The 22,090-nt window shown below is 40.3% G+C and overlaps 1 pseudogene; it reads left to right on the top strand.

Annotated features, from left to right (window-relative positions):
• Olr1080-ps (olfactory receptor pseudogene 1080) lies at positions 6,804-6,959 on the top strand (annotated as a pseudogene).

Here is a 22,090-nt window from a genome sequence, read left to right as displayed (position 1 = left end):
CTCAGCGCTCTCGTGATGTTCAGACTCTTTGTTCAAGTCCCAATGGGGTTTTTCCATAAGTAAAGGAGATAGAATAGCACAGTTATTACTCCTTCCGTGCTCCCAGGCCACGATACAGGATACCAAGGGACCCATGGGGTCCACTGGTCATGATTCAGCATATTTGGTGGTTCACCTTAACAACAGCCCAAAATTGAGCTTAGAAATTAATGGAAAGAAATTCGAAGGCATACTGGATACTGGGGCTGATAAAAGTATAATTTCCTTAAAATGGTGGCCTCAATCATGGCCTACCACAAAATCTTCTCACTCGATACAAGGATTAGGCTACCAGTCATGCCCTATGATCAGCTCTGCCACTCTAACTTGGACAACTGCCGATGGCTGACAGGGACAATTTATTCCTTATGTACTTCCCCTGCCTGTTAATCTTTGGGGGAAGGATTTTATGTAGACCATGGGACTGACCTTATCTAATGAATACCCCCCACAAGTGGCCCACATGACGTCAAGAATGGGCTATAAGGAAGGGAAAGGCCTAGGGCGATTAGAACAGGGTCGTCTCACGCCCACTGAAACGATCGTCAACCCCCATAAACAAGGCCTGGGTTTTTCCTAGGCGCCATTGGGGCAGCACGACCCATACCATGGAGGATGGAGGACACGGTGTGGGTTCCCCAATGGCCATTAACCTCTGAGAAATTACAGGCAGCTACAGGACTGGTGGATGAACAATTAAGATTGGGACATTTGGAGCCCTCCACCTCTCCTTGGAACACCCCAATTTTTGTAATAAGGAAAAAATCAGGAAAATGGCGACTACTCCATGACTTGAGGGCCATTAACGATCAGATGGAATCCCTCGGACCCATTCAGTGGGGCCTTCCTATACTCTCGGCCCTACAAAAATATTGGAATTTGGTAATAATAGATATCAAGGATTGTTTTTTCTCTATTCTGCTTTACCCCCCTGATAGGCCCAGGTTTGCTTTTACTGTCCCATCAATTAATCATACTGAACCTGATAAAAGATACCAGTGGAAGGTCCTACCTCAGGGCATGGCCAACAGCCCTACGATGTGTCAGTTATATGTTCAGGAAGCCCTCAAACCAGTCAGGGAGACCTATCCAAATTTACTGTTAATCCATTACATGGATGATATATTGATGTGTCATAAAGACTTAGAATTACTCAAACAAGCCTATTCCTTATTACAAAAAACCCTTAAACAATGGGACTTACATATTGCTACAGAAAAGGTCCAAATTGCACACAGGTCATTTTCTAGGATCCATTATTTTCCCTGATAAGATTATACCCCAGAAACTGGAAATCCGTAGAGACCACCTCCATACTCTTAATGACTTTCAGAAGCTCTTGGGAGATATCAACTGGTTGAGACCATTTTTGAAAATCCCTTCCACGGAATTAAAACCTTTCCTCGAAATATTGGAAGGGGATGGCCACATCACCTCCCCTCGTGTGCTAACTCCCGCTGCAACCAAGGCCTTACTAAAAGTAGAAGATGCCATAAAACAGGCCCAATTGCAACGCATTGATTGGTCTCTACCTTTTTCACTCTGTGTACTAGATACCAAGGATTTACCCACTGCAGTTTTATGGCAACAAGGTCCACTGTTATGGATCCATCCACATGCTTTCCCTGTGAAGATTATTGATTGGTATCCAGCCGCAGTAGCACATCGGGCTATGAAGGGCCTAAAAGCTGCCATCTGTCATTTTGGGACTCCACCCCAATCTTTGATTATCCCATATACACCCTACCAGGTCCAAACTCTAGCCGGTACCTCTGATGATTGGGCAGTGCTGCTCACATCCTTTGCAGGGAAGATAGATAATCATATCCTAAACACCCCCTATTGTGTTTTGCAAGATTACAACCTGTTGTTTTCCCTCGAGTCACATCCCACAGACCATTAAAGGAGGGGATAACAGAGTATACGGATGGGTCAAAAACAGGGGTGGGAGCATATGTGGTAAACTCCCAAGTATTCTCACGACAATATTTTGAAACCTCACCCCAAGTGGTAGAATGCCTATTGGTCATGGAAGTCATTGAAAAATTCCAGGTTCCTCTAAATATTGTTTCAGATTCCTCCTATGTGGTTAATGCTGTTAGTATTCTTGAAACCGCTGGTATAATTAAAACCACTAGTAAGGTGGCAGATATTTTCTGAAAAATCCAAATTGTCCTATTAAATAGAAGATTCCCTGTATACATTACTCATATACGGGCCCATTCTGGACTCCCTGGCCCAATGAGTTCAGAGAATGATTTGGCTGACAAAGCCACAAAAATGATAGCTGTGGCCCTGGCCTCTCCTTTAGAGGCCGCTAAAGCCTTTCATGGCAATTTCCATGTCACCGCAGAAACTTTACGCAGCCGCTTCTCTATAACTAGAAAAGAGGCACGTGATATAGTCACCGAATGCCAACAGTGCTGCCAGTTCCTCCCAGTTCCTCACATCGGGGTCAACCCGAGAGGAATACAGCCATTGCAAATCTGGCAAATGGATGTTACTCATAATTCTACTTTTGGAAAATTACAGTATGTGCATGTATCTATAGACACATGTTCTGGCATTCTACATGCCACCCCACTTACAGGAGAAAAAACAACACATGTCATTCAGCACTGCCTTGAAGCATGGTCTGCTTGGGGAAAGCCAAAATGTGTAAAAACTGACAATGGCCCCACCTACGCATCTCAAAAATTCTGTCAGTTTTGTGCTCAGATGCAGGTTACCCACCTGACGGGCCTGCCCTACAACCCTCAAGGACAGGGAATCATAGAGTGTGCTCATCGGATGCTCAAATCATATTTAATAAAACGAAGAGTGGGAATTATGATAGAACTCCTCCCAACACCCCAAGTGGCCACCTCTCTGGCCCTTTTTACCTTAAATTTTTTAAATCTTGATGAAGCTGGACAAACAGCGGCTGAGTGACATTGCTCAGAGCCCAAGAGGCCAAAAGAATTAGTCAAATGGAAGGATGTATTGACAAATGAATGGAAAGGCCAGGATCCTGTTTTAATAAGATCCAGGGGAGCTGTCTGTGTTTTTCCACAGGACCATGAAAATCCCATATGGATCCCAGGACGACTTACTCAGAGTATCACAGCAAGTGATCAAGAAGGGACTGGGACTCCTGCACCTCCTCACTCTTCTTCCATGGATGCCAGCAACGGTGCAGGGCAAGTTACGCTGGGGAATAATGTCAACCTTTCCACTCCCGATGCCGGTGATGTACCACTAACAGGGATTTAGGGTTGGCCTATTTACCTGAGGATCCACAGGTTGAATTTACCTGAGGATTCACAGGTTGAACGACTAAAAGAAAATAGGACTATTCCCCTTAAGGGCAACCTTTGTTTTTGCATATTCAACAAAACATCTTTTGATCTCCCTTGCATTATGTTATGTAATCAATCTTCTGCTTGGTTAAGGGAGGCTACATGGGGAACTGGTGAGGAGGACATTGTGGCTAACACCACAGTTCTCTATGGTGGTGGCCTTACATTGCGTTAATGGTAGCTGCACTGTTCTTACGCCCATGGCGATGCTACTTGGAGGAAAGGGCGAAAAGGGACGGTTGTCATTTTCCTGGATGGGGAACATCAAACCTGCTGCCTCTGTCTGGACAGCTACTCATATAAAATACCGCAGTAGTTACCTGCATGCCTCGCTTTATCCCGATCCCTGTTGATACCCCGGGGACCATGACCTTATTTAGAGGAAAAAGAGATTTTGGTACTTCTGCAATTATTGCTGGCATTATTGCTACGACAGCAGTCACTGCCTCGGTTACTGCCTCGGCACTGGCCTTGTCAAATTCAGTACAGACAACCCAAACTATCAATGATTTATCGGCCACCATCTCTGTGGCTCGGGACAGACAGGCCTCGGCCAATACTCAGATATAGGGAGGCCTTATGCTTGTCAACCAACGTATAGATCTGGTCCGAGAGCAATTAGACATTGTATGGCAACTGGCCCAGCTTGGCTGTGAGCAAAAACTCCCAGGCCTTTGTGTCACCTCCATATAATATGACAAATTTACCCGAGCTGCTAATCTGTCTAAGAGTCTTTCACAGCATCTGTTACAGAATTGGACCTCGGAGGTTGAACAGACACTTCGAGAGCTGAGAGCGACCATCATTCAAGTAAATTCTACCCTACTGGACCTGTCTTTGACAGAGGGATTGTCGTCCTGAATCACCTCAGCAGTCTCTTATTTCAAGGAATGGGTGGGAGTGGGACTTTTTGGAGTGATCCTCTGCTGTGGATTAGTGTTACTCCTCTGGTTGCTTTGCAAATTGAGATCTCAAACAAGAAAGGACAAAGTAGTGATGGCCCAGGCGCGTGTAGCCCTTGAATAAGGAGCGTCAGCCGATATCTGGTTGACCATGCTCAAGCAACAGGTTGCCGGCTGGACAGCTCTTGCACTCCTACAACCTCGGTTCATTGCACAGGATTAGAGTGTCCGGCTTGAGCAGCCCATGAGGGGTGACGAGCTTAGCATCGCACAGGGAAGTTCTACCAAATACGCTCCCTGGAAGACATGTCATATTACATGAGGGTTTCTGCCCCAGTTTTCCCTCCCTCGAAAAATGTCAGTGCGATGGGTCGGGAGTGCCCTGGGTCCCAACAACAGCCTAAGGGTATCTCTCTTGTACAGGTTCGCCAACTTCGTACGAGGATATGACCTCTGTCTTCGCCCTCCTATATCTGGGTGTCCTGTTTGCTTAAAAAAACAGAAAAGGGGGAGATGTGAGGAGCTGTCCTCACATATGTGAGGAGCTGTCCTCACATACTCCATTACAAGATGGCACCGGCATCCGGCAGAACGCACCTAGTAAAAAGGGCAATACGCAGGCGCCTGGTAACTTCCCTACTCAAAGGGAATAGAATAATTAAAAATAATTAAAAAGTTACTTTAAAAATGTACACGTCATTTATTACATGCTTTTTAAACAAATTTAGAACAGAGGAATGTAAATCCTTATAACATACGTAAGTAATAAATGTTGAAGGAAAGAGCAGCACTAAATCCCTTGATGTGACCATTGCATGCTGTGTACTTGTGTGGAGTTATCCCTCTGAATCCTATGCATATTAGAAGTTACTGGGGATAAATTAAAAGCCACAATCAATGACAACATAATAGTAACACTGCACGGTATCATGATTACCCTTCCTTTCACTCCTTTGTGCTTCCCTACCTTTAGCCACACTAAAGAAATCATGTCATACTAAAACATTGTATGAATGTGGACATGGTAATAAGAAAGAGTGAGAGAGAGGACACATAGAAATTGTAGTAGAGTAGGGAAATGTGATTGAGATCCTCTCTATAAAAGTGCAGATATGTCACAATGAGCCACAGCACTTTGAATAAATAAAAGTAGTGATGATACTAAATAAAATGAAAAAAAATCTCCATAATCTCAAGGTACCAAGGAATAAAGATTAGGTGATGCTGCCCTTTTCTGTCTCAGGGGTTCTTATTATATCTTAAACTGTCTTTCTACATAGTATGTGTGCTCCTTGCTCAAACATGTGTATGAAATGCTCCAGCAGCATTCTAGGCCTGTCATTATGCCTTATATATCTCCTCCAATTGCTTTTCTCTCCCTATCTTCCCAATAAGTAAGAGCCAGGGACATCTGCAAATGAATGTTCATACTACAGATTAGCTGTTTGACACCTTGTAGACTACTGTATACTTGAGCCTGTGGATCCACTGGGATGATATTTTGTGTTCTTTTTCATAGATTTATAATTATATCCATACTGATATAACAATTTTACTTTTAGGTCAAATTGTAATTCTTGGTGTGAAGCAATTTCACTCTTCAGTGTCTAGAACTATCATCTGTCATACATGGAAGCTTCATTAGAGGCTGGGATGTTTCTAAGCATCTAATGAGGCACAGAACATCCCACTACACCGGTTGATCTGGTCAGAATGTTATCTGGCTCCTATGCAGAAAGTCCTGGGTGTGAATCCCCAAAAATACATAAATCACAGATATATGCAGGCACATTACAGACAAATAAAGACAGCTTCTATCTTCCTTTTCAATTATATATGCTTTAATATTCTTCGCTGTGTTATCACTCCTTGTCCTGTTAAAAGATAATTGCTTTTAAATCTTTAGTTGTTTCTCTCTCTCTCTCTCTCTCTCTCTCTCTCTCTCTGTCTTCTCTCTCCCTCCCTCCCTCTCTCCATCCCTTCTTCTCACCCCTCTCTCTGTGCTCTCTCTGTCTCTTGTCTTTGAGAGGGAGTGTTTGTGTGTGTGTGTGTGTGTCTGTGTGTCTATGTGTCTGTGTGTCTGTGTGTCTGTGTTCACATTATTAAAAGGGTGAAATCTGCTGAATCTATACATGGTCAATATGCATGCAATCACCCCAAAGAGAGAAGATTGTATTTTTTGTTTGCCTACATTCTATTCATTGAGCCATAGACGTGAAATACTTTTTGTTGTTACCAACTTCTATAAATCTCTAAACATAGCCTGAACTATATTAATCCCTCACAATATTTTTTCATAATAATCTTCAAATTGTAGAATTCTTTGGAACCTTTTAATGGAATGGTTCAGAGAGTGAAAGAATGTCTGTCTATCACAATTACCAGGAGGGACTCCTTAAGTTGAATAATTCCATGAAACCAATTCAGAAGTTAATTTGTTGGAAACATAAGATGTAACATATCACATATATCAGGAATGTGAGAAGAAGAGCCTTGTTACCTTTCCTTTAGACACATGTGACTGATGGAATCAGGGAACAGCACAAGAAGATTTTCAAGTTTTTTTCTTCTTGGATTTACAGAAAACCCACAACTTCACTTCCTCATTTTTGCACTATTCCTGTCCATGTACCTGGTAACAGTGCTTGGGAACCTGCTTATCATTATGGCCATCATCACAAATATCAACTTACCAGTGAGTACATATGTTAATTCCTTTGTGCTTGGGTTGCCTCACTAAGGATGATATTTTCTAGTTCCAACCATTTGCCAAGAATTTTATGAAGTCATTGTTTTTAATAGCTGAGTAATATTCCATTGTGTAGATGTACCACATTTTCTGTATCCATTCCTCTGTTGAAGGGCATCTGTCTTCTTTCCACCTTCTGACTATTATAAATAAGGCTGCGACGAACATAGTGGAGCATGTGTCCTTGTTATATTATCAACCATCTTTTGGGTATATGCCCATGAGTGGTATACCTGGGTCCTCAGGTAGTACTATATCCCATTTTCTGAGGAACCTCCAGACTGATTTTGAAAGTGGTTATACCTTCCTGAAATCCTGCCAACAATGGAGGAGTGCTCACCTTTCTCCACATCCTAGCTAGCATCTGCTGTCACCAGAGTTTCTGATCTAAACCATTCTGACTGATGTGAGATGGGATCTCAGGGTTGACCTGATTTGCATTTCCCTGATAAATAAGGGTGTTCAACATTTTTCAGGTGCTTCATGGCCATTCCCCATTTCTCAGTCGAGAATTTTTTTAAAAGGTTTATTTATTTATTTATTTATTTATTTATTTATTTATTATATACAAGTACACTGTAGCTGTCTTCAGACACACCAGAAGAGGGCATTAGATCTCATTACAGATGGTTGTGAGCCACCATGTGGTTGCTGGGATTTGAACTCAGGACCACTGGAAGAGCAGTCAGTGCTCTTAACCACTGAGCCATCTCTCCAGCCCCGAGAATTTTTTGATTAGCTCTGTACCCCATTTTTATTAGGGTTATTTGATTCTGTGGAGTCTAACTTCCTGAGGTCTTTGTAAACATTGGATAGTAGCCCTCAATCAGATGTAGGATTGGTAAAGATCTTTTCCCAATTTGTTGTTTGCCATTTTATCCTAATGACAGCATCCTTTGCCTTTCAAAAGCTTTGTAGTTTTATGAGGTCCCATTTGTCGATTCTTGATCTTAGAGCATAAACCATTGCTGCCCTATTCAGGAAATTTTACCCAGTGCCTATGTGTTTGTGATACTTCTCCACTTTTTATCAGTTTCATTGTATCTGGTTTTATGTGGAGGTCCTTGGTCCACTTGGGTTTGAGCTTTGTACAAGACAATAAGTATGGATTGATTTTGATTCCTCTACATTGTGAGTGCCAGTTGAACCAGCACAATTTATTGAAAATGCTGTCTTTATTCCACTAAAAGGGTTTAGCCTTTGTCACAGATCAAGTGAACATAGGTGTGTGGCTTCATTTAGGGGTCTTCAATTCTATTCCACTGATCTACCTGCCTGTCGCTGTACTAATACCATGCAATTTTTATCATTATTTTTCTGTAATAAAGCTTGAGGTCAGTGACATGTTTCCCCCAGAAGTTCTTTTATTGTTGGTGATAGTTTTTCCTATCCTGGATTTATTGTTATTCCAAATGAATTTGCAAATTTCTCTTTCTAACTCTATGAAGAATTGATTTGATGGGGATTTCATTGAATCTATATATTGCTTTTGGCAAAATGGCCATTTTCACTATTACTCCTATGACTCCATGAGTATGGAAGGTCTTTACATCTGCTGAGACCTTCTTCAATTTATTTTTTCATAGACTTGAAGATCTTGTCATACAGAGCTTTCACTGGCTTGGTTAGAGTCACACCAAGGTGTTTTATGTTATTTGGGACTATTGTGAAGGGTATCGTTTCCCTAATTTCTTTCTCTGCCTGTTTATCCTTTGAATTGAGGAAGGCTAATGATTTGTTTGAGTTAATTTTATACCAGGCCACTTTGCTGAAGTTTTTTAACCAGGCTTAGTAGTTCTCTAATGGAACTTTTGGGGTCACTTAGGTATACTATCATATCATCTGCAAATAGTGATATTTTGCCTTCTTCCTTTTCAGTTAGTGTTCTTTTGCCCTCATTTTGTTGTCTGATTGCTCTGGCTAGGACTTTCTGTAATATATTGAATAAGTAGGGAGAGAGGGGGCCAGCCCTGTCTAGACCCTGATTTTAGCATATTGCTTCAAAATTCTCTCCATTTAGTTAAATATTGGCTACTGGTTTACTGTATATTCCTTTTTACTATGTTTAGGTATTTACTTTGGATTTCTGATCATTCCAAGTCTTTTAATGGGAAGGGGTGTTGAATTTTTCAAATGCTTTCTTGGAATCTAATGAGATAATCATGTGGTTTTTTTTCTTTGAGTTTGTTTACATAGTGGATTACGTTGATGGTTTTCCATATATTGAACCATCCCTGTATTCCTGGGTTGAAGCCTAGGTGATCATGATGGATGATCGTTTTGTTGGGTTCTTGGATTCAGTTTACAAGAATTTTATTGAATATTTTTGCCTTGATATTCATAAGGGAAATTGGTCTGAATTTGTCTTTCTTTGTTGGGTCTTCTTGTGGTGTAGGTATACCCATAATTGTGGCATCATAGAAGGAATTTGGTAGTCCTCCCTCTGTTTCTATTTTGTGGAATAGTTTGGACAGTATTGGTATGAGGTCTTCTAAGAAGGTCTGATAGAATTCTGCACTAAACACATCTGGTTCTATGCTTTTTCTGGTTGGGAGACTTTCATAACTGCTGCTAATTCTTTAGGAGTTATGGCTCTGTTTATATGGTTTATTTGATCCTGCTTTAACTTTATTACCTGGTATTACCCATTTCATCTAGATTTTCCAGGTGTTTTTGAATATAGACTTTTGTAGTAGGATCTAATGATTTTCTAAATTTTCTCAGATTCTGTTATTTTGTCCCCCCTTTTCTTTTCTTTTTTTTCAATTTAGAGAATACTTTATTAGTTTTTGTAATCAAACCCACGTATATAAGACCTTACATATTTAATACAGTGTGTTACCCCTGTACAAATGGAAAAAACTTAAGTTCAACATTTCTAGACCAATATGGCTGTTAATTTCTGTACAGTGCCAACTCAACACAGTAAATGGGGATACTTCTTTCGAAAGTTGACAGCACAGGTAAAGTTTCAAAAAATTCAAATTATATATCTGTATATATATTTATATTTATATAAAAAGACCAATAATAGCAGTGTGTTATGCATCAACAGCAGCAACAGCTTTTCCAGGTTCTGCAGTCATCTGAACAAAACTGTAGAGACATCCAGCACACTCCATTAAAAAAAAAAAAGTAAAAAAACAAAACCCGAGAAAACAGCACAGTTCTGTTACTCTTGTGGTACCTGGCACCATTTTTTTTTAAATTAGCTTCTCAATCATCATCTGGAAGAAAACATTCTGAGCAACATCATTAAAAACAGCTCTGATAAAACACGGTCACTACTACGTATCATAAAGCAGGTACAAGCTATTTTACATCCACAGAGGTATGATACAGTACTGTCCTACATCTATAATACTAGAGGATACAATTTAAAAGGCATTATTTGAGACTTGATTCTACTTTTCCAGCAGAGGGCCCAAAGGATGGTGTGACACAGCTTTGTAAAGAAACATACTCTAGACAGGATTTCCTTTCATAGTGGCACAGTTCTAAGGATTCATTCTCTCCATGAATGTCAGCTAAAACCGTTATTAAAAAAATGAAATATCCCTAGAACAAAACCGTATAACCACCGGATTCACATGAAGATGACCTAGTGGAGACAAGCTGGACCTCACCTTACCAACAAGCTATCAAATCTGTTATGTTTAAACAGTGAGACCTCCAAGGAAGGAGATGCCAAGTAGTGCTTCAAAGCTTCGGACCACAATCAAACACAGCATCCTTTTCAACAGAAGCAGAAGGTCATCTGAATATGCTCATGGATGCTGACATCAACATTTAATCATCTCCTCACTCATCCAGGAAGAGGGGGAGATCAGTTACTACTGTACTTTATTGTGTTCAACCAAATCACCATGTTACAAAAATAGCAAGCTGCCATAATAAAAAATAAGGCTCCTCTATCCAGCACCAGATAGCATCATTTTACTTTCAAGCCTAGAAATTGCACACTTATAAACCAATCGAAGATGAGAATTGAGAGTTCATCTTGGTGGATTTTTCCTTTGATGAATATGAAGTGTCCTTCCTTATCTTTTTTGATGACTTTTAATTGAAAATTGATTTTATTTGATATTAGAATGGCTACTCCAGCTTGCTTCTTCTGACCATTTGCTTGGAAAGTTGTTTTCCAGCCTTTCACTCTGAGGTAGTGTCTGTCTTTGTCTCTGAGGTGTGTTTCCTGTAGGCAACAGAATGCAGGGTCCTCATTGCGTATCCAGTTTGTTTGTTTGTTTGTTTTTTTTGTTTGTTTTTTTAATTTGTATTTTCTTTTTTTTTATTTTATTTATTTTTTTTTATTTTTTTTATTTTTTATTAACTTGAGTATTTCTTTTTTTTTTTAACAAAGAAACACCCAAGAAGTGCTCTTTACTTGTATATCATCATAGACAGCCAAGTACAGACTCCACAATTATAGGCCTGTCCTTGAATCATATAATCATGCAATTATGTGATACAGGAAACACTGCATTGACTCTTCCCAATAGGAAACAAAATGTGTTAACCAATTTAAGTCAAACTTAAAAAGAAGTGATCATTGGAATCAATTCCACAAAATAAATCCAGAACAATAGAACAAAACAAATTCAATTTAAAAATATTTCTGTGGTTGACCAGCATGGGTGCACAGTCACTCATCAAACTTCATTGAACATAGCTTCACTGGGATTTGATTTACCATTGCTTCTACGGCTGCCTTTAAAATGGGTAAATCTCATTCCTGTGTGTCCCAGCTTCATTCCGTGTAAATCGGGCAACAGCAGGAACCAACACAGAGATTAATTATAAGGATTAACCTGATTGAGCAACATTTTTACATAAATTATATTACTATATTATTTTTTTATTTTTTTAAAAGATTTATTTATTTACTTACTTTTTTTATTATTTTTTTTTATTAACTTGAGTATTTCTTATATACATTTCGAGTGTTATTCCCTTTCCCGGTTTCCGGGCAAACATCCCCCTCCACCCTCCCCTTCCTTATGGGTGTTCCCCTCTCAACCCTCCCCCCATTGCCGCCCTCCCCCCATAGACTAGTTCACTGGGGGTTCAGTCTTAGCAGGACCCAGGGCTTCCCCTTCCACTGGTGCTCTTACTAGGATATTCATTGCTACCTATGGGGTCAGAGTCCAGGGTCAGTCTATGTATAGTCTTTAGGTAGTGGCTTAGTCCCTGGAAGCTCTGGTTGCTTGGCATTGTTGTACTTTTGGGGTCTCGAGCCCCTTCAAGCTCTTCCAGTTCTTTCTCTGATTCCTTCAACAGGGGACCTATTCTCAGTTCAGTGGTTTGCTGCTGGCATTCGCCTCTGTATTTGCTGTATTCTGGCTGTGTCTCTCAGGAGCGATCTACATCCGGCTCCTGTCGGTCTGCACTTCTTTGCTTCATCCATCTTGTCTAATTGGGTGGCTGTATATGTATGGGCCACAGGTGGGGCAGGCTCTGAATGGGTGTTCCTTCAGTCTCTGTTTTAATCTTTGCCTCTCCCTTCCCTGCCAAGGGTATTCTTTTTCCTCATTTAAAGAAGGAGTGAAGCATTCACATTTTGATCATCCGTCTTGAGTTTCCTTTGTTCTAGGGATCTAGGGTAATTCAAGCATTTGGGCTAATAGCCACTTATCACTGAGTGCATACCATGTATGTCTTTCTGTGATTGGGTTAGCTCACTCAGGATGATATTTTCCAGTTCCAACCATTTGCCTACGAATTTCATAAACTCGTTGTTTTTGATAGCTGAGTAATATTCCATTGTGTAGATGTACCACATTTTCTGTATCCATTCCTCTGTTGAAGGGCATCTGGGTTCTTTCCAGCTTCTGGCTATTATAAATAAGGCTGCGATGAACATAGTGGAGCACGTGTCTCTTTTATATGTTGAGGCATCTTTTGGGTATATGCCCAAGAGAGGTATAGCTGGATCCTCAGACAGTTCAATGTCCAATTTTCTGAGGAACATCCAGACTGATTTCCAGAATGGTTTTACCAGTCTGCAATCCCACCAACAATGGAGGAGTGTTCCTCTTTCTCCACATCCTCGCCAGCATCTGCTGTCACCTGAGTTTTTGATCTTAGCCATTCTCACTGGTGTGAGGTGAAATCTCAGGGTTGTTTTGATTTGCATTTCCCTTATGACTAAAGATGTTGAACATTTCTTTAGGTGTTTCTCAGCCATTCGGCATTCCTCAGCTGTGAATTCTTTGTTTAGCTCTGAACCCCATTTTTTAATAGGGTTATTTGTTTCCCTGCGGTCTAACTTCTTGAGTTCTTTGTATATTTTGGATATAAGGCCTCTATCTGTTGTAGGATTGGTAAAGATCTTTTCCCAATCTGTTGGTTGCCGTTTTGTCCTAACCACAGTGTCCTTTGCCTTACAGAAGCTTTGCAGTTTTATGAGATCCCATTTGTCGATTCTTGATCTTAGAGCATAAGCCATTGGTGTTTTGTTCAGGAAATTTTTTCCAGTGCCCATGTGTTCCAGATGCTTCCCTAGTTTTTCTTCTATTAGTTTGAGTGTGTCTGGTTTGATGTGGAGGTCCTTGATCCACTTGGACTTAAGCTTTGTACAGGGTGATAAGCATGGATTGATCTGCATTCTTCTACATGTTGCCCTCCAGTTGAACCAGCACCATTTCCTGAAAATGCTATCTTTTTTTCATTGGATGGTTTTGGCTCCTTTGTCAAAAATCAAGTGATCATAGGTGTGTGGGTTCATTTCTGGGTCTTCAATTCTATTCCATTGGTCTATCTGTCTGTCTCTGTACCAATACCATGCAGTTTTTATCACTATTGCTCTGTAATACTGCTTGAGTTCAGGGATAGTGATTCCCCCTGAAGTCCTTTTATTGTTGAGGATAGCTTTAGCTATCCTGGGTTTTTTGTTATTCGAGATGAATTTGCAAATTGTTCTGTCTAACTCTTTGAAGTATTGGATTGGTATTTTGATGGGGATTGCATTGAATCTGTAGATTGCTTTTGGTAAAATGGCCATTTTTACTATATTAATCCTGCCAATCCATGAGCATGGGAGATCTTTCCATCTTCTGAGGACTTCTTCAATTTCTTTCCTCAGTGTCTTGAAGTTCTTATTGTACAGATCTTTTACTTGCTTGGTTAAAGTCACACTGAGGTACTTTATATTATTTGGGTCTATTATGAAGGGTGTCGTTTCCCTAATTTCTTTCTCGGCTTGTTTCTCTTTTGTATAGAGGAAGGCAACTGATTTATTTGAGTTAATTTTATACCCAGCCACTTTGCTGAAGTTGTTTATCAGCTTTAGTAGTTCTCTGGTGGAACTTTTGGGATCACTTAAATATACTATCATGTCATCTGCAAACAGTGATATTTTGACCTCTTCTTTTCCGATCTGTATCCCCTTGATCTCCTTTTGTTGTCTGATTGCTCTGGCTAGAACTTCAAGAACTATATTGAGTAAGTAGGGAGAGAGTGGGCAGCCTTGTTTAGTCCCTGATTTTAGTGGGATTGCTTCAAGTTTCTCTCCATTTAGTTTAATGTTAGCAACTGGTTTGCTGTATATGGCTTTTACTATGTTTAGGTATGGGCCTTGAATTCCTATTCTTTCCAGGACTTTTATCATGAAGGGGTGTTGAATTTTGTCAAATGCTTTCTCAGCATCTAATGAAATGATCATGTGGTTTTGTTCTTTCAGTTTGTTTATATAATGGATCACGTTGTTGGTTTTCCGTATATTAAACCATCCCTGCATGCCTGGGATGAAGCCTACTTGATCATGGTGGATGATTGTTTTGATGTGCTCTTGAATTCGGTTTGCCAGAATTTTATTGAGTATTTTTGCGTCGATATTCATAAGGGAAATTGGTCTGACGTTCTCTTTCTTTGCTGTGTCTTTGTGTGGTTTAGGTATAAGAGTAATTGTGGCTTCGTAGAAGGAATTCGGTAGTGCTCCATCTGTTTCAATTTTGTGGAATAGTTTGGATAATATTGGTATGAGGTCTTCTATGAAGGTTTGATAGAATTCTGCACTAAACCCGTCTGGACCTGGGCTCTTTTTGGTTGGGAGACCTTTAATGACTGCTTCTATTTCCTTAGGAGTTATGGGGTTGTTTAACTGGTTTATCTGTTCCTGATTTAACTTCAATACCTGGTGTCTGTCTAGGAAATTGTCCATTTCCTGAAGATTTTCAAATTTTGTTGAATATAGGTTTTTATAGTAAGATCTGATGGTTTTTTGAATTTCCTCTGAATCTGTAGTTATGTCTCCCTTTTCATTTCTGATTTTGTTAATTTGGACGCACTCTCTGTGTCCTCTCGTTAGTCTGGCTAAGGGAATATCTATCTTGTTGATTTTCTCAAAGAACCAACTTTTGGTTCTGTTGATTCTTTCTATGGTCCTTTTTGTTTCTACTTGGTTGATTTCAGCTCTGAGTTTGATTATTTCCTGCCTTCTACTCCTCCTGGGTGTATTTGCTTCTTTTTGTTCTAGAGCTTTTAGGTGTGCTGTCAAGCTGCTGACATATGCTCTTTCCTGTTCCTTTCTGCAGGCACTCAGCGCTATGAGTTTTCCTCTTAGCACAGCTTTCATTGTGTCCCATAAGTTTGTGTATGTTGTATCTTCATTTTCATTAAATTCTAAAAAGTTTTTAATTTCTTTCTTTATTTCTTCCTTGACCAGGTTATCATTGAGTAGAGCATTGTTCAATTTCCACGTATATGTGGGCATTCTTCCCTTATTGTTATTGAAGCCAGTTTTAGGCCGTGGTGGTCCGATAGCACGCATGGGATTATTTCTATCTTTCTGTACCTGTTGAGGCCCGTTTTTTGACCAATTATATGGTCAATTTTGGAGAAAGTACCATGAGGAGCTGAGAAGAAGGTATATCCTTTTGTTTTAGGATAGAATGTTCTATAAATATCCGTTATGTCCATTTGGCTCATGACTTCTCTTAGTCTGTCGACATTACTGTTTAATTTCTGTTTCCATGATCTGTCCATTGATGAGAGTGGTGTGTTGAAATCTCCCACTATTATTGTGTGAGGTGCAATGTGTGTTTTGAGCTTTAGTAAGGTTTCTTTTACGTATGTAGGTGCCCTTGTATTTGGGGCATAGATATTTAGGATTGAGAGTTCATCTTGGTGGATTTTTCCTTTGATGAACATGAAGTGTCCTTCCTTATCTTTTTTGATGACTTTTAGTTGGAAATTGATTTTATTTGATATTAGAATGGCTACTCCAGCTTTCTTCTTCTGACAATTTGCTTGGAAAGTTGTTTTCCAGCCTTTCACTCTGAGGTAGTGTCTGTCTTTGTCTCTGAGGTGTGTTTCCTGTAGGCAGCAGAATGCAGGGTCCTCGTTGCGTATCCAGTTTGTTAATCTATGTCTTTTTATTGGGGAGTTGAGTCCATTGATGTTGAGAGATATTAAGGAATAGTGATTATTGCTTCCTGTTATATTCATATTTGGATGTGAGGTTATGTTTGTGTGCTTTCATTCTCTTTGTTTTGTTGCCAAGACGATTAGTTTCTTGCTTCTTCTAGGGTACAGCTTGCCTCCTTATGTTGGGCTTTACCCTTTATTATCCTTTGTAGTGCTGGATTTGTAGAAAGATATTGTGTAAATTTGGTTTTGTCATGGAATATCTTGGTTTCTCCATCTATGTTAATTGAGAGTTTTGCAGGATACAGTAACCTGGGCTGGCATTTGTGTTCTCTTAGGGTCTGTATGACATCTGTCCAGGATCTTCTGGCCTTCATAGTTTCTGGCGAAAAGTCTGGTGTGATTCTGATAGGTCTGCCTTTATATGTTACTTGACCTTTTTCCCTTACTGCTTTTAATATTCTTTCTTTATTTTGTGCGTTTGGTGTTTTGACAATTATGTGACGGGAGGTGTTTCTTTTCTGGTCCAATCTATTTGGAGTTCTGTAGGCTTCTTGTATGTCTATGGGTATTTCTTTTTTTAGGTTAGGGAAGTTTTCTTCTATGATTTTGTTGAAGATATTTACTGGTCCTTTGAGCTGGGAGTCTTCACTCTCTTCTATACCTATTATCCTTAGGTTTGATCTTCTCATTGAGTCCTGGATTTCCTGTATGTTTTGGACCAGTAGCTTTTTCCGCTTTACATTATCTTTGACAGTTGAGTCAATGATTTCTATGGAATCTTCTGCTCCTGAGATTCTCTCTTCCATCTCTTGTATTCTGTTGGTGAAGCTTGTATCTACAGCTCCTTGTCTGTTCTTTTGATTTTCTATGTCCAGGGTTGTTTCCATGTGTTCTTTCTTGATTGCTTCTATTTCCATTTTTAATTCCTTCAACTGTTTGATTGTGTTTTCCTGGAATTCTTTCAGGCATTTTTGCGATTCTTCTCTGTAGGCTTCTACTTGTTCTCTAAGGGAGTTCTTTATGTCTTTCTTGAAGTCCTCCAGCATCATGATCAAATATGATTTTGAAACTAGATCTTGCTTTTCTGGTGTGTTTGGATATTCCGTGTTTGCTTTGGTGGGAGAATTGGGCTCCGATGATGCCATGTAGTCTTGGTTTCTGTTGCTTGGGTTCCTGCGCTTGCCTCTCGCCTTCAGATTATCTCTAGTGTTACTTTGTTCTGCTATTTCTGACCGTGGCTAGACTGTCCTATAAGCCTGTGTGTCAGGAGTGCTGTAGACCTGTTTTCCTGTTTTCTTTCAGCCAGTTATGGGGACAGAGTGTTCTACTTTCAGGGGTGTAGTTTTTCCTCTCTACAGGTCTTCAGCTGTTCCTGTGGGCCTGTGTCTTGAGTTCACCAGGCAGGTTTCTTGCAGGGGAAAAGTTGGTCCTACCTGTGGTTCCAAGGCTCAAGTTTGCTCGTGGGGTACTGCCTAAGTCCTCTCCGTGGCGGCAGCACCCGGGAAGTTCTGCGCCGCTCTTTCCGGGAGCCTCCGTGCACCAGGGTTCCAGATGACGTTTGGTGTTTTCCTCTGGCATCTGGATGTGCGCAGAGTGCAGTCTCTTCTGGTTTCCCAGGCTTGTCTGCCTCTCTGAAGCTTTAGCTCTCCCTCCCACGGGATTTGGGTGCAGAGAACTGTTTATCCGGTCTGTTTCCTTCAGGTTCCGGCGGTGTCTCAGGCGCAGGGATCCTGCCGCTCCTGGGCCCTCCCCTACGGGAACCCAGAGGCCTTATACAGTTGCCTCTTGGGCCAGGGATGTGGGCAGGGGTGGGCAGTGTTGGTGGTCTCCTCCGCTCTGCAGCCTCAGGAGTGCCCACCTGATCAGGCGGTGAGGTCTCTCTCCCACGGGGTTTGGGAGCAGAGAGCTGCTGCGGGCCGGGATCCGCGGGTCTTGTCCCCCCTTTTCATTTCTGCTTTTGTTAATTTGGATACTCTCTGTGCCCTCTAGATAGTCTGGTTAAAGGTTTATCCACCTTGTTGATTTTCTCAGAGAACCAGCTTCTAGTAGTTTTGATTCTTTGTATAGTCCTTTTTGTTTCTACTTGGTTGATATATGCCCTGCTTTTGAATATTTCCTGCCTTCTACCCCGCTTTGGTGTACTTGCTTCTTTTTGTTCTACAGCTCCTATGTGTGCTGTCAAGGTTATACTATATCCTCTCTCCAATTTCTTTTTGGAGGCACTGAGAGCTATGAGTTTTTCACGATGCTTTCATTGTGCCCCATAATTTTGGGTATGCTGTGCCTTCATTTTCATTAAATTCTAAAAAGTCTTCAATTCCTTTCTTTATATCATCCTTGACTGAGATATCATTGAGTCAAGCATTGTTTGGTGTCCTTGTGTATGTGGGCTTTCTTTTTTTTTTTAATTGAAGACAAGCCTTAGTTCATGGTGTTCTTATAGGATGCATAGGATTTTTTTCAATCTACTTGTATGTGTTAAGACTTGTTTTGTGACAGATCATATGGCCAATTTTGGAGTAGATACCAGGAGGAGCTAAGAAAAGGTATATTCCTCTGTTTTAGGAGGAACTGTTCTATAAATATCTGTTAAATCCATTTGGTTCACAACTTTGGTTAGCTTCTGTATGTCTGTGTTTAGTTTCTGTTCCCATGATGCCTGAGAGTGATGTGTTGAAATCTCCCACTATTATTGTGTGAGGTTCAATGTGTGTTTTGAGCTTTAGTGTAGTTTCTTGTATGAATGTAGGTGCCCTTGCATTTGGAGCATAGACATTTAGGATAGAGAATTCATCTTGGTGGATTTTTCCTTGATTAATATGAAGTGTCCTTCCTCATGTTTTTTGATAACTTTTTGTTGAAAGTCTATTTTTTTAATATTAGTATGGCTTCTCCAACTTGTTTCCTGGGACCAATTGTTTGGAAAATAGTTTTCCAGCCTTTGACTCTCAGGTAGTACCTGTCTTTGTCACGGAGATGTGTATCCTCTATGCAGCAAAATGTTTGGTCCTCTTGGAATATCCAGTCTGTTAGTCTATGTCTTTTAATTGGGAAAGTGAGTTAATGGATATTAGGTGATATTAAGTAATAGTGATTGTTGTTTCCTGTTATTTTTTATTAGAGGTGGAATTATGTTTGTGTTTCTCTTCTTTTGGGTTTGTTGAAAGAATATTACTTTCTTGCTTCTGCTAGGGTATACTTTCCCTCCTTGTGGTGGAGTTTCCATCTATAACCCTTTGTAGTGCTGGATTTGTAGACAGAAGCTGTGTCAATTTTGTTTTGTCATGGAATATCTTGGTTTCTCTATTTAGGTTAATTGAGAGCTTTGCTGGATATAATACCCTAGGCTGGCATTTGTGTTCTTATAGAGTCTGTATGACATCTGCCCAGGATCTTCTGGCTTTCATAGTCTCTCTGAAAATTCTGGTGTAATTCTAATAGGTCTGCCTTTATATGTTATGTGACTTTTTTCCTTACTGCTTTTAATATTCTTTCTTTGTTTTTTTGTATTTCATGTTTTGAGTCTGATGTGACAGGAGGAATTTCTTTTCTGGTTCAATCTCTTTGGTGTACTGTAGGTTTCTTGTATATTTATGGGCATCAATTTCTTTCTTTTTTTTCCCTTTTTTCTAAAAATTACTTTTCATTTTACTAAACAAGATACTTAATATTTTATGTTCAGATATTATAATTACATATTCTTTTTTCATCTATATTAACTGGGACATTTCTTATTTACATTTCAAATGTTATTCCCTTTCCTGGTTTTCAGGCCAGCATCACCCTAGCCCCTCCCCCTCCCTTCTATATGGGTGTTCCTCTCCCCATCCTTCCTCCATTACCGCCCTCCCCCCAACAATCATGTTCACTGGGGTTTCAGTCTTGGCAAGACCAAGGGCTTTCCCTTTCACTGGTGCTCTTACTAGGCTATTCATTGCTACCTATGAGGTTGGAGCCCAGGATCAGTCCATGTATAGTTTTTGGGTAGTGGCTTAGTCCCTGGAAACTCTGGTAGGTTGGCATTGTTGTTCATATGAGGTCTCAAGTCCCTTCAAGCTCTTTCTGTCCTTTCTCTAATTCCTTCAATGGGGGTCCCATTCTCACTTCAGTGGTTTAATGCTGGCATTCGCCTATGTATTTTGTGTATTCTGTCTGGGTCTCTCAGGAGAGATCTACATCAGGTTCCTGTAGGCCTGCACTTCTTTGATTCATCCATCTTATCTTGTTTGGTGGCTGTATATGTATGGGGCACATGTGGGGCAGGCTCTGAATGGGGGTTCCTTCTGCCTCTGTTCTAAACTTTGCCTCTTTATTCCCTCCCAAGGGTATTCTTGTTCCTCTTATAAAGAAGGAGTGAAGCATTTCTCATTTTGGTCATCCTTCTTGAGTTTCATGTGTTCTATGCATCTAGGGTAATTTGAGCATTTGGGCTAATATCCACTTATTAATGAGGGCACAACATGTGTGTTTTTCTGTGATTGGGTTACCTCACTCAGGATGATATTTTCCAGTTCCTTCCACTTGCCTATGAATTTCATAAAGTCATTGTTTTTGATAGGTGAGTAATATTCCATTGTGTAGATGTACCACATTTTCTGTATCCATAACTCTGTTGAAGGGCATCTGGGCTCTTTCCAGCTTCTGGCTATTATAAATAAGGCAGCTATGAACACAGTGGAGCATGTGTCTTTTTTATATGTTGGGGCATCTTTTGGGTATATACCCAAGAGAGGTAAAGCTGGGTCCTCAGGTAGTTCAATGTCCAATTTTCTGAGGAACCTACAGACTGATTTCCAGAATGGTTGTACCAGTCTGCAATCCCACCAAGAATGGAGGAGTTTTCCTCTTTCTCCACATCCTTGCCAGCATCTGCTGTCACGTGAGTTTTTGATTTTAACCATTCTTACTGGTGTGAGGTGAAATCTCAGGGTTGTTTTGATTTGCATTTCCCTTATGACTAAAGATGTTGAACATTTCTTCAGGTGTTTCTAAGCCATTCAGCATTCCTCAGCTGTGAATTCTTTGTTTAGCTCTGAACCCCATTTTTTAATAGGGATATTTGTCTCCCTTCAGTCTAACCCCTTGAGTTCTTTGTATATTTTGGATATAAGTCCTTTATCAATTGCAGGATTGGTAAAGATCTTTTCCCAATCTGTTGGTTGCCACGTTGTCCTAACAACAGTGTCCTTTGCCTTACAGAAGCTTTGCAGTTTTATGAGATCCCATTTGTCAATTCTTGATCTTAGAGTATAAGCCATTGGTGTTTTGTTCAGGAGTTTTCTCCAGTGCCCATGTGTTTGAGATGCTGCCCTAGTTTTTCTTCTATTAGTTTGAGTGTATCTGGTTTGATGTGGAGGTCCTTGATCCACTTGGACTTAAGCTTTGTACAGGGTGATAAGCATGGATCGATCTGCATTCTTCTACATGTTGACCTCCAGTTGAACCAGCACCATTTGCTGAAAATGCTATCTTTTTTCCATTGAATGGTTTTGGCTCCTTTGTCAAAAATCAAGTGACCATAGGTGTGTAGGTTCATTTCTGGGTCTTCAGTTCTATTCCATTGGTCTATCTGTCTGTCTCTGTACCAATTCCATGCAGTGTTTTTTATCACTATTGCTCTGTAATACTGCTTGAGTTCAGGGATAGTGATTCCCCCTGAAGTCCTTTTATTGTTGAGGATAGTTTTAGCTATCCTG

This window comes from Rattus norvegicus, chromosome 7 (genome assembly GCF_036323735.1).
Source record: "Rattus norvegicus strain BN/NHsdMcwi chromosome 7, GRCr8, whole genome shotgun sequence".
Classification (NCBI taxonomy): Eukaryota; Metazoa; Chordata; class Mammalia; order Rodentia; family Muridae; genus Rattus; species Rattus norvegicus.
This window is presented reverse-complemented; position numbering and strand designations above follow the sequence as displayed.